General features: G+C 43.5%; 1 protein-coding gene across 1 annotated transcript in view; it reads right to left on the bottom strand.

The window, feature by feature from the left end:
- LOC144782012 (ribonuclease Oy-like) overlaps window positions 1-12,731 on the bottom strand; it is a 128,839-nt gene that overhangs the window by 111,889 nt on the left and 4,219 nt on the right. The window lies entirely within an intron of this gene.

The raw sequence follows: 12,731 nt of genomic DNA, 5'->3' as shown, positions 1-12,731 counted from the left end.
AGGAGCCTGAATGTTATTCTTTTGCTGACTGGGAGCCAGTGAAAATCACACACATGTTGTGCGATGTGGCTGCGGCAAGGGATGTTTTAGACCAGCCTGGCTGCGGCGTTTTGAATGTTCTGGAGCTTCCGAAGCAGTTTCTGGGTGACGCCGGCATAGAGTGCATTGCTGTAGTCGAGTCTGCTGGCGTGGCTAACCATCCAGTATAATGCTGAGGTTGCATGAGTGGTCCATGCAACTCTAGACAAGGGGTGAGCTCAGTAGGCAAGAGGCATTAATGGCTGCGGAGGCCGTACATGGAACACCTCTATCATATCTTGGCTGAACCTAAAGCACATTGAACAACATTCAAGGCACAATGAGCAGTTCTTACATATGATAACAACAATGCTGCACTAAGCGCACCGGAACCAGCACCAGTGTTTATAATGACCCTCGCTTAACGAAAGAATTGTTTGGTCTATGGCAGTGATACTCAAAGTACAGCCCAGGGCCGCATGCGCCCCTCCTGACTTTTACATGTGGTCCCTGGTTGAACAGCAGCACTACGCTGCTGTTTACTTTACAAAGCACTAATACTCATAAACATGTAAAATAAATGGCAAGCATTTATTTACAGTCGAACTGACGTAAAAAAGAAAAAAAAAGCACAGCACCTGTCCTGCACCACTTTGAGAACATTTACATTTTTAAAGAAATCTCGCAACAAACGTGTAAAAATATGATACACTTTTTCTAATTTTGAAAGAACTTGATTTCATTAACCTCCAGAAGTGTTTCACCTTAGTACATCAGATTATGAAAGTGCATTGCGATTACATTTTTTAAGTGACAGTTTTCAAACATGAATTTAGAAAAATTCACGCCTCCCCTCACCCTGACAGCAATGCTAATAGGCAAAGTGAAATAAAACAATTGCCAAAGCTCACACATTTTGGTCAAGGGCCGTAGCTGGGATTGATCTCATGTGCAATTCAACCACTAATTGTGCATGGGCCGCTCCCTTACACCCAGCTTACATCTCCTAATTCCCCCGACCGGAAGCATGCTACTGGCATCAGCACGGCCCTCAGTCACACCACAGATTAATTTGTTGGTCTTTGGGAAAATGTTTGTGAGTACCCATTGTCTAACGGATCCCTAGGTGACAGTCAGGCAGCTATTTGGTAACCTAAGAAAACTATAGAAAATTTCTATTCTCCATGACTATGGAAGTGCCTTCCCAGTGTACTTGTGGTTTGAGAGTCTGCCATTTATTGCAGTATTACCCTTTTACCTGTGTTTGGTACTCTTTTGTAACATGCACACGTCACTTTTCTCTTGTGACACACTGTTTGCTACCTCTTACATTTTGTTTGCTTTCAATACTTGCACAAGGGCCACCATTGCCTACGTAACGTTTGTTCTTGTGTTTGAGTGTCCTCCATTTATTGCAGTATTATACCTCTACTTGTACTTTGTACGCTTTTGTAACCTGCACACATGTCACTTTTTCCTCCTGTGATGCACCGTTTGCTACCTCTTGTATTTTGTTTGCTCACGATTGTCACTTTGCCTCATGTAATGTAACGTTTGCTTTTGTAATTTGTTCACTTGTAATGTTCTCATGTATCAGTGCTGTTCCTATTGTGAAGCGCTCTGACACCTTCGGGTAAAGTCTGTGCTATATAAAAACGCATAAATAAATAAATAAAAAAGATTAAATTTGCACCTCTCAGTTTAATTAGGCTTTTTCAATAATTCGTTTAGGGGGGTATATATATATATATATATCCAAAAACAGAGTGCCTGCAGTAAGAAGAACCTCTCGACAGGTAAGATTATGCTACCATTCTTTATTGCAGGGTACAGCAATGGAGAAGCCTCACAGCCAACAGCAGTATTTCCAGGTTTCCTGACGCGTTTCGTGGACCAACCACTTCTTCAAAGGTACTGGAATGAATGAAGCACAGGCATGTCGCTTTTTAAAACACAAGAGTTCCGCCTCATGGGCGTGGCCACCACCGTGGCATTCTGGTATTTGAAGTATTCAACATTCATAACTTCTGTGTTTCGTCATACACATAGTGAGTTTGCATGACTCTGCTCGCAAATGTTCATCAATGAAATCCCATCCAAAAACAGTTATGAATGTTGAATACTTCAAATACCAGAATGCCACGGTGGTGGCCACGCCCATGAGGCGGAACTCTTGTGTTTTAAAAAGCGACATGCCTGTGCTTCATTCATTCCAGTACCTTTGAAGAAGTGGTTGGTCCACGAAACGCGTCAGGAAACCTGGAAATACTGCTGTTGGCTGTGAGGCTTCTCCATTGCTGTACCCTGCAATAAAGAATGGTAGCATAATCTTACCTGTCGAGAGGTTCTTCTTACTGCAGGCACTCTGTTTTTGGATGTAGAAGCGGCCCCGCCTGAGCCGCGGAAGCAACCCTGGTGCTTTCCTAGCACTTCTGCAGCGACGCCAAGCGACGCAGCTGCTTAAGACGACAGTGGCTGATTTATTGCAGATAACCCGTGGCAGCGACGGTGGAGCCCCATTTACCACGACCCACTTGGGATTTCATTGATGAACATTTGCGAGCAGAGTCATGCAAACTCACTATGTGTATGACGAAACACAGAAGTTATGAATGTTGAATACTTCAAATACCAGAATGCCACGGTGGTGGCCACGCCCATGAGGCGGAACTCTTGTGTTTTAAAAAGCGACATGCCTGTGCTTCATTCATTCCAGTACCTTTGAAGAAGTGGTTGGTCCACGAAACGCGTCAGGAAACCTGGAAATACTGCTGTTGGCTGTGAGGCTTCTCCATTGCTGTACCCTGCAATAAAGAATGGTAGCATAATCTTACCTGTCGAGAGGTTCTTCTTACTGCAGGCACTCTGTTTTTGGATGTAGAAGCGGCCCCGCCTGAGCCGCGGAAGCAACCCTGGTGCTTTCCTAGCACTTCTGCAGCGACGCCAAGCGACGCAGCTGCTTAAGACGACAGTGGCTGATTTATTGCAGATAACCCGTGGCAGCGACGGTGGAGCCCCATTTACCACGACCCACTTGGGATTTCATTGATGAACATTTGCGAGCAGAGTCATGCAAACTCACTATGTGTATGACGAAACACAGAAGTTATGAATGTTGAATACTTCAAATACCAGAATGCCACGGTGGTGGCCACGCCCATGAGGCGGAACTCTTGTGTTTTAAAAAGCGACATGCCTGTGCTTCATTCATTCCAGTACCTTTGAAGAAGTGGTTGGTCCACGAAACGCGTCAGGAAACCTGGAAATACTGCTGTTGGCTGTGAGGCTTCTCCATTGCTGTACCCTGCAATAAAGAATGGTAGCATAATCTTACCTGTCGAGAGGTTCTTCTTACTGCAGGCACTCTGTTTTTGGATGTAGAAGCGGCCCCGCCTGAGCCGCGGGAGCAACCCTGGTGCTTTCCTAGCACTTCTGCAGCGACGCCAAGCGACGCAGCTGCTTAAGACGACAGTGGCTGATTTATTGCAGATAACCCGTGGCAGCGACGGTGGAGCCCCATTTACCACGACCCACTTGGGATTTCATTGATGAACATTTGCGAGCAGAGTCATGCAAACTCACTATGTGTATGACGAAACACAGAAGTTATGAATGTTGAATACTTCAAATACCAGAATGCCACGGTGGTGGCCACGCCCATGAGGCGGAACTCTTGTGTTTTAAAAAGCGACATGCCTGTGCTTCATTCATTCCAGTACCTTTGAAGAAGTGGTTGGTCCACGAAACGCGTCAGGAAACCTGGAAATACTGCTGTTGGCTGTGAGGCTTCTCCATTGCTGTACCCTGCAATAAAGAATGGTAGCATAATCTTACCTGTCGAGAGGTTCTTCTTACTGCAGGCACTCTGTTTTTGTATATATATATATATATATATATATATATATATATATATATATATATATATATATATATATATATATATATATATATATATATATATATATATATATATATATATATTACCTACTGGCGGTGGCCAGTAGGTATATATAGTTAGGACCTAGTTACCATAGGAAATTCCGATTATTCTATTGGGAATAACTTTAGCGCCGATTGAGGGATCTGCCTGTAATTTTCCTTAAATTTGCCTCGCTCCGCTCCGCTCCTTCCCTGAAAGTTTCGGGGGGATTTGTCAAGCGGGGGCTGAGAAAAAAGGGGGGTCCCAAAACGTGTTTTCCCCATGTTAATTTCCATAGTGACATTCTGACAAGGCTACAGCTCGAACGGCTGAACGGAATTACACCAGATTTGGCAAAATGGTAGGGACTGGTATGCAGCAGTGCCTTTTGTATGTTTGGTGTAAATCCCTCCAGTAGTTCTTGAGAAAATTGAATTTGAAAATTTTAAAATGTCATTTTCTATGGGACCTTTAGACACGGCTACAGCCCGAACGGCTGAACGGAATTACACCAAACTTGGCAAAATGGTAGGGACAGGTATGCAGTAGTGCCTTTTCTATAGTTGGTGAAAATCCCTCCAGTAGTTGTTGAGAATTTGAATTTGAGCAAATTATATATCTCTATGCGCTCAACATTCTATTGGGAATAACTTTGGCGCCGATTGAGGAATCTGTGTGTAATTTTCCAGAATTTTGGCCAGCTCCGCTCCGCTCCTTCCCTGAAAGTTTTGGGGGGATTCGTCAAGCGGGGGCTGAAAGGGGGGTCCCAAAACGTGTTTTCCCCATGTTAATTTCCATAGGGACCTTTAGACACGGCTACAGCCCGAACGGCTGAATGGAATTACACCAAACTTGGCAAAATGGTAGGGCCTGGTATGCAGATGTGCCTTTGCTATGTTTGGTGAAAATCCCTCCAATAGTTCTTGAGAAAATTGAATTTGGAAATTTTCAAATGGCATTTTCTATGGGACCTTTAGACACGGCTACAGCCCGAACGGCTGAACGGAATTACACCAAACTTGGCAAAATGGTAGGGACAGGTATGCAGTAGTGCCTTTTCTATATTTGGTGAAAATCCCTCCAGTAGTTGTTGAGAAAATTGAATTTGAGCATATTATATATCTATATGCGCTCATCGTACGCGTACGTGCGCGTACCCTTACGTGCGCGAGCGAGTTTCTGATTGGCTGGCAGTCGACTGTCAACATTCCAAACTGTCCAAACCAGGAAGTGTTGGCCACCATCTTGTTTTTCAGGAGAACTGAGGCACAAGAGAGCCCAAAACAAGAGTGGAAAACACGAAAAGGGGGCAGGGTAGAGACCCCCCAACCCTCTAGCCCTTCTCAGGGGGTCCCAAAAGGACCCCCAAGGGCAAAAAAAAAAAATACATTAAAAAAAATCGCGGGGTATGCGCACCGTACGCGTACGGTACGCGTACCGTGCGCGTACCCACGATTTAAAAAAAAAAAAATGTTTTGTACTTGGTGGTCTTTCTGGGACCCCCTGAAAAGGGCTAGGGGGTCAGGGGGTCTCAACCCTGCCCCCTTTTCACGTTTTCCACTCTTGTTTTGTGCTCTCTTGTGCCTCACTTCTCCTGAGAAAACAAGATGGCTGCTCAGGTGGTCCCTGAAGGATAATAACATATATAAACGTTATCCGCTAATAGACTTAGCATTTACAAAACCTTTGAAATTTATTGAAAAAAAATATAGGTTTCACGCCTGATATAGTTAGGAATTAGCATTTAAAAAACCTTGCAAATTCACTGAAAAAAACATAGGTTTCAAGCCTTATATAGTTAGGAATTAGCATTTAAAAAACCTTGCAAATTCACTTAAAAAACCATACGTTTCAGGCCTTATATAGTTAGGAATTAGCATTTAAAAAACCTTGCAAATTCACTTAAAAAAACATAGGTTTCAGGCCTTATATATTTAGGAATTAGCATTTTAAAAACCTTGCAAATTCACTTAAAAAAACCATAGGTTTCAGGCCTTATATAGTTAGGAATTAGCATTTAAAAAACCATTGAAATTGCTCCTATATAGTTAGTTGTACTAACTATATTTCGCGCACCCGCAATCCACTGCTGATGATGTCACATATTACATCATTCATGACATGGTCAGTGACATCACTGATGACATCTCAAATGACATCACTGATGACATCACTGATGACATCTCATTTGACATCACTGATCACATTACTGATGATATCATTCATGTGATAATACGATGCACCTCCTCACACTCTAATATAACCTTTGATACACCCAGTGTTAAATACAGACTACCATTCTTGAAACCATTGACACACCAATACCAGTTACTACATACACACTCACTGATTCCTAGGTCTACACACACATTCACTCATTCACCCATAGAATCACTCATACATACAGTCACTCATCAATACAACACTATCATATGCACTCATACACCTATACAGACACTCACACACTGCCACTCATTCATGGAGTTACTCACACACCTAGTCAGTCATGCAAAGAATCAATCACACTTCCATTTCCTCAACTATACAGTTATACACACAACACCTTACTTATTCAAACATATACTAACACATACTTACTCTCTTATACAATCACTGATACAAGTACACAATGATCCATACAGCCACTCGCACATTCACTGGCTCTCATGTATAGTCATTTATATATGCCAACTCTCACATGCACTGTGTTTTACATATGTACTTACTTGGACATGTAGCACTGAGATATCCATTCACTCATCAACACACCCATGCACACAGTCAACCGCCCATATAGCTGTTTCCACATGCACTCTTGAACTCATACACCTAGTGAATCAACTGCTCACACATCTATGCACAGTCACACACCTCCCAGCCACCCACACACACACTCAGTCTCCCATTCAAATACTTGGGCAACCAATCAATAACCCATATAGCCACTCATATAGCTTCTTATCAACACATGCAGCAGCTTACACAACAACAGACATACTGATGCACACATTCAGACAGTTTAGTCACTAACCCTTGCATTTAGTAAGACACATTTAATCACTCACTCATAGTCAGTCACGCACCTACTAAACCCTTCATCCAGACACTTATACATCCACTCATTCTTCAATATGTAAAACATATTTAAACTTTACAGAAACACACAGTCACTGGATGATGTCATCAGTGATGTCAAATGAGATGTCATCAGTGATGTAATTTGAGATGTCATCAGTGATGTCATCAGTGATGTCACTGACCATGTCATGAATGATGTAATATGTGACATCATCAGCAGTGGATTGCGGGTGCGCGAAATATAGTTAGTACAACTAACTATATAGGAGCAATTTCAATGTTTTTTTAAATGCTAATTCCTAACTATATAAGGCCTGAAACCTATGGTTTTTTAAGTGAAAATATATATATATATATATATATATATATATATATATATATATATATATATATATATATATATATATTTCTCCAAAATGCCCCAGATCATGAAGACGCTACTCCACAAAGGACGGTTTCACAGAACCCTTTATTGCAAACCTTGCAGGAAATCCCTCCATTTCTGTTCCCTGACGCGTTTCCGTGTTAACAAACACCTTATTCATAGGGGGAGGGGGAACTTGGCAAGACACGGATTGTCCTTCAACGAACATTTTCTCCAAATGCAGTCACTTCCCAGTAAGTGGCATGCTGGGTGTTGAAGTCCCAATTCAGCCTTCCAGTAGGTTCCGTTTTCGTGCCATATTTATGTAAAATCCCCAAATGTATAGTTATTTAAATCGCACTCCAGTGTGCTTGTGGATTGCTTGCGTGGTTATAATTTTGGCATCCCTTGAGCTGGCAGGTGAAGACAGTGCAGCCACCTCGCAGACCTGATATGAACAGGCGGTGCATCTTCCGCGGCTCAGGGCTTGCCGCGTCGTAACATTTCTCCAAAATGCCCCATATCATGAAGACGCTACTCCACAAAGGACGGTTTCACAGAACCCTTTATTGCAAACCTTGCAGGAAATCCCTCCATTTCTGTTCCCTGACGCGTTTCCGTGTTAACAAACACCTTATTCATAGTAATGTATAGTACATTATTTGTAAATTATTATGTATCCCCCATATGAGCATTGCTACCTATCCAAGGTTTGATAGAGGGTTAAGATTTACATTTTAGCCATTGTGGTATTATGTATATAACTGACCATTCTAAGATGGCGCTCACTGGGTGATCTGCAGTCCTCTGTCGATGTCGACTGAGAGGTGTTCCCTTTATACTTTGCAAGGTATATGTATGACCGGTTAACGTGTGCAAAACACATACACACTGACGAAGGCCAAGTGCTGAAACGCGTCTGTGGCGAGCTTGTAGTTAATAAACTACTGTGTGACGAGTATCCCTCGAGTGCTGTCTTTTCTTTTCCTGGAATTGGATTTGAACGAGCGTGATGTTTCTGCGGCGTTCTTCGAGCCGCTGACAGCACCCGCCCACGAGTGCACAGAGTCTTCGAAGTACGGAGCGACGAACTTAACGGCATCTCCGTGCACCGCCCAACCGCCCTACCGCCAGCAGGAGGGTCTATTGCGGCAAGATCCACCCCCTTCCCGGAGAGTACGTGTTGTTTCCTGGAGGGCACCGGTGTGCCGTGGGTCATCCGTTGGAGTCAATCGGAAACACGGGGTCGGGTAAGCGGACCGCCGTATGACATAATTTTCCTTGGCATTGGTGTGCATTTCACACAAGAGAGCGGATATCGGGCAGAGCGTTAGAGGGACAACTCGTTTATACACAGCCGGCACAAGCGAAGCCCACAAATCTATGCGCATGCGCTATAACCAGCGAGAGCGCAATTAGTAACCGGGACTATGTTTTCAGATGCAGAACGCCGCACAGCGGCAAAAGACATGTTTAAACAGCGCGACAAGCGTGAGAGGCCCAATGAAGATGTGCCAGTGTTAGATCCACATAAAGCAAAAATTAAGGAGACGATGATGAAGCTAGAACGGTTGCATGAGCGTGAGACACGCAAATGGTGGGAAGCTACAAGCCTCACTAGCTATGTTGAAGAAAAGAGAGTACCACGGGGGCTCAGGGTCCACACTGTTCCATCATATGAGAACCCTGACCCCCAGCTACTCACAGATTGGGAACAACATACTGCAACATATACAGAAGGCACCCTGAAAATATTAATCAAGTACGCCTGGAGTGACCGTGACAAGGCATTGGAGGAGATTAAAATCTTGGAAGAGAAACTTGAGGAGGAATCAGACAAGGAATTAGTGCTTAAACTGAAGATGGAAATGAAAGTGCGTCTCACTAAGTATGAGCAGAAAATACGCACGAGAAAACAGGAAAAATATCAGAGGGACGAGAATGATTACCAGCAGGGACGCGTCTTAACATACGCAAGGAAGTATGATGCATCGCGTCAAGCACTACAAGCGAAAACCTCCTCAGCACCTGAAATCCCCACGTCCGAATCGGATGTGACCGAAGGCGAATCAGGGGATGAACAACAACAAGCAAGGGGGCCACCCACAACACGCCAAAAGTCACGATCAACTGAACAGACTGACAGTGGAAAGACCCGTTTTCACCAGGAGTACGATATCATCAAGGGAACATGGCTAAGAGATGGCAAGACGAAACCACCAGACATGGCGGATCCATCGCAGAAAACAACAAGAAAAAGAGGCGGACAAGGAGAGGAGGCGGCGGCAACAAACGATGGCGGAAAGGGAAGAGGCAGAGCCAAGTCCAACAACTGGAGCAACCGAACACGAGGAACCAAGAAATGAGTCAGACAGTAGAAACCACCAGTGAAAATCTAACGGTGGTTAACCTATCTGAAAGAATCTTAACTGAGACCGAAACCAACTTACTTAGTCTTGGGCTCACTTTCTGCCCCAGTACTCCACTTGAGTATACCCAGACGAGGATAGACCTCTTCAGATTTACACGCAAGTTAAAGTTACATAAGTACTTCAAACTACGGCCCCATTTGAAAGAAAAAGGAGGAGTAGGAATTAGGGCAACAGCAACGGATGCCCTGGTGGGAAGAGAGATTGAATCTCTCGAGACACTTGAAGAACTGCGTGAAGAAGTAAACACACTGAACCCATCTGGATCCCTGAATAGAGGTCAAAGGGCTCTCGCTCTTGGTATCGAACAAGATCGCGAGGAGAGTGGATATAAACCTCCATCAATTTTTATCCCACAGATGCCCTGGGATGCGATCGATGCCTTCTCGGAGGCCATGACACAAGATCTCATGCAATACAGGAAAGTAAATCATCCAATAAAACACAACATTACTGAACAACAAAAAATGGCCCTGCAACATCTTACGAAGGATGAAAAAATCATCATTAAACCTTCGGATAAAGGGGGTAATGTTGTGATCCTTACCAGAGAATACTACAGATCTGAAGCATTACGCCAACTATCCGATACCAAGTTTTATGTCAAATGCAATAACGAGGTATATTCGGAAAGTATCCGGAATTATGACAAACTGATAGGGAAATGGCACCAGTGCAACATGCTGAGCAAAGATGAATTTCTCTTTCTCCGGACTACCCAACCACTCACACCGACCTTCTACCATCTGCCAAAATTACATAAGGACAGTCAATTCCCCCCAGGCCGTCCAATTGTCTCATCGATCGGCAGTTTAACTGAAAAAATGTCCAAGTTCATAGATAAGTTCCCTTTTCCGTTGGTTACAACACTTCCCTCGTATGTACGAGACACCAAGGCTTTCTTGAACTTAATAAGAACTGTGAACTGGGACAAGGAATGCCTATTGATTGTACTAGACATTACCAGTCTATATACTGTCATTGATCATCGACAGGGCTTAGAGGCAATTGGACACTTCTTGAACTTAAGACAATTGAGGTTTATGACCCATAATATCATGATTCTTGAGTTCATTGATTTTTGTCTGAACAATAACATATTCTTATTTGAGGATCAATTGTTTAGACAAGTGTCTGGGACAGCGATGGGTACCTGCTTCGCTCCCAGCTACGCGAATCTTTTCGTGGGCTGGTGGGAGGAGCAGGTGCCCAGGAGCTGCAAGGTGGATGGAGAGGAGGGAAGGACGGAGGGTTGGTTCAGGTATATCGATGACCTGTTTATTATTTGGCGGGGCTCAACAGTAACAGCGCAAGCCTATATTGATCTATTGAATGACAATGCCTATAATTTACATTTTTCGGGGACTGTTAGTTCGGCGTCTGCCGAATATCTGGACCTGAAAGTGTTTTCGCATAACCAGCAGATCCATACAGCATTACACAGAAAAACAACAGCTGGTAATTCCACTCTTTTCGCCAGTAGCAGCCATCCGCCTCAATTGATCAAAAGCATTCCTTACGGAGAGTTACTCCGTCTCCGTAGGAACTGCTCAAGAATCGAAGATTTTGATAAGGCAGCCTATGATTGTGTTAACAGGTTCAAAGCTCGGGGTTATGGAGAATCTATTTTGAAAAATACCTTAAAAAAAGTTAGGGCTATCCCTAGAGATTCACTGATTACCCCCAAACCTTTCACCAAGAAAGTTGAGGATGGCAAGGGGAAATTCAGACTCATAACTCCCTTTTCGGCTGGAGCTAAGGATCTTAGATCTATGCTGCGGAGAAATTGGCACATTCTTAAAACAGATAGTACCATCAAAGATGACCTACCAACCCACCCACTTGTAACCTTTAACAAGACCAGATCTTTAAGAGACCATCTGGTGACTAGCCACTTAGAGAAACCACTCCCCAAAAGCAATACTTTAAGAACCATGAGCGGGTTTTTCCCCTGTGGGAAATGCAAAGCCTGCGCTGGGAGCAAAAGAGTTCTCACAGTGGAGAACCAAGAGACGGGCAAGATACTGCGTATAAAACAGTTCATCACCTGCAGCACCCCCCTAGCAGTGTATTGTTTAGTGTGCCCTTGTGGCCTTCGCTACATAGGGAGCACTATCAATATGCTGAAACTGCGGATCCTAGAACACCTTAGAGCTATCGATAAGGCCGATCAAGCATATCCGGTAGCCCGGCATTTCGCCGAGAAACATAATAGAGACCGCAACCAGCTTCAATACTTTGGCCTGGATACCATCAAAACTAATGCCAGAGGGGGGGATTGCTTGCGACGCCTGCGGAGGCTCGAGTCGCGTTACATCATAGACCTCTCCACGAAGTGGCCTAAAGGGATGAATAGTGGGGAAGAATTGGTGGTCCATCTAGGCGAATAGCAGCTATACTGTCTCATGATCCAAGTCTATTCTGTATTCTCTGAAACTTAATGGATCACACTGTATATATCATTGTATATAAATGGTTGCTTGTGTACATACTGTATAGTGGTGCATAGTCGTAGGAGGGGTGTGATGATACATTGATTTCCTTTCCAATTTAGGCATATGCATTTTTACCATTATGGAGAATTTGTTTTTGTACACACGCCATAAGTGGTATTCTGTTAGGTTCAAAGGGCTCTTTGTTTCCTACGTTGCGTGTCTAAATCAACGCTCAACTAGATTTTTATTTACCACTTATAGGATGTTTTTCATCTCGCCATTTCTTTTCCTCTTTTTGGAATCTCACACGCTTTTGCCCTGTTTATGACATGTTGAAGGTTAATAATCTTTTTTGATGCATATAAAATGTATAATAGGATGTATATACAGTCACCTCTCTTCAGTTTAGAGGACCATTGCCGATCCACGGCTTGATTTAGTAATGTATAGTACATTATTTGTAAATTATTATGTATCCCCCATATGAG

This window comes from Lissotriton helveticus, chromosome 9 (assembly GCF_964261635.1).
Source record: "Lissotriton helveticus chromosome 9, aLisHel1.1, whole genome shotgun sequence".
NCBI lineage: Eukaryota > Metazoa > Chordata > Amphibia > Caudata > Salamandridae > Lissotriton > Lissotriton helveticus.
The sequence above is the reverse complement of the archived record's forward strand: the minus strand, read 5'-3'. Positions and strand labels throughout refer to the sequence as shown.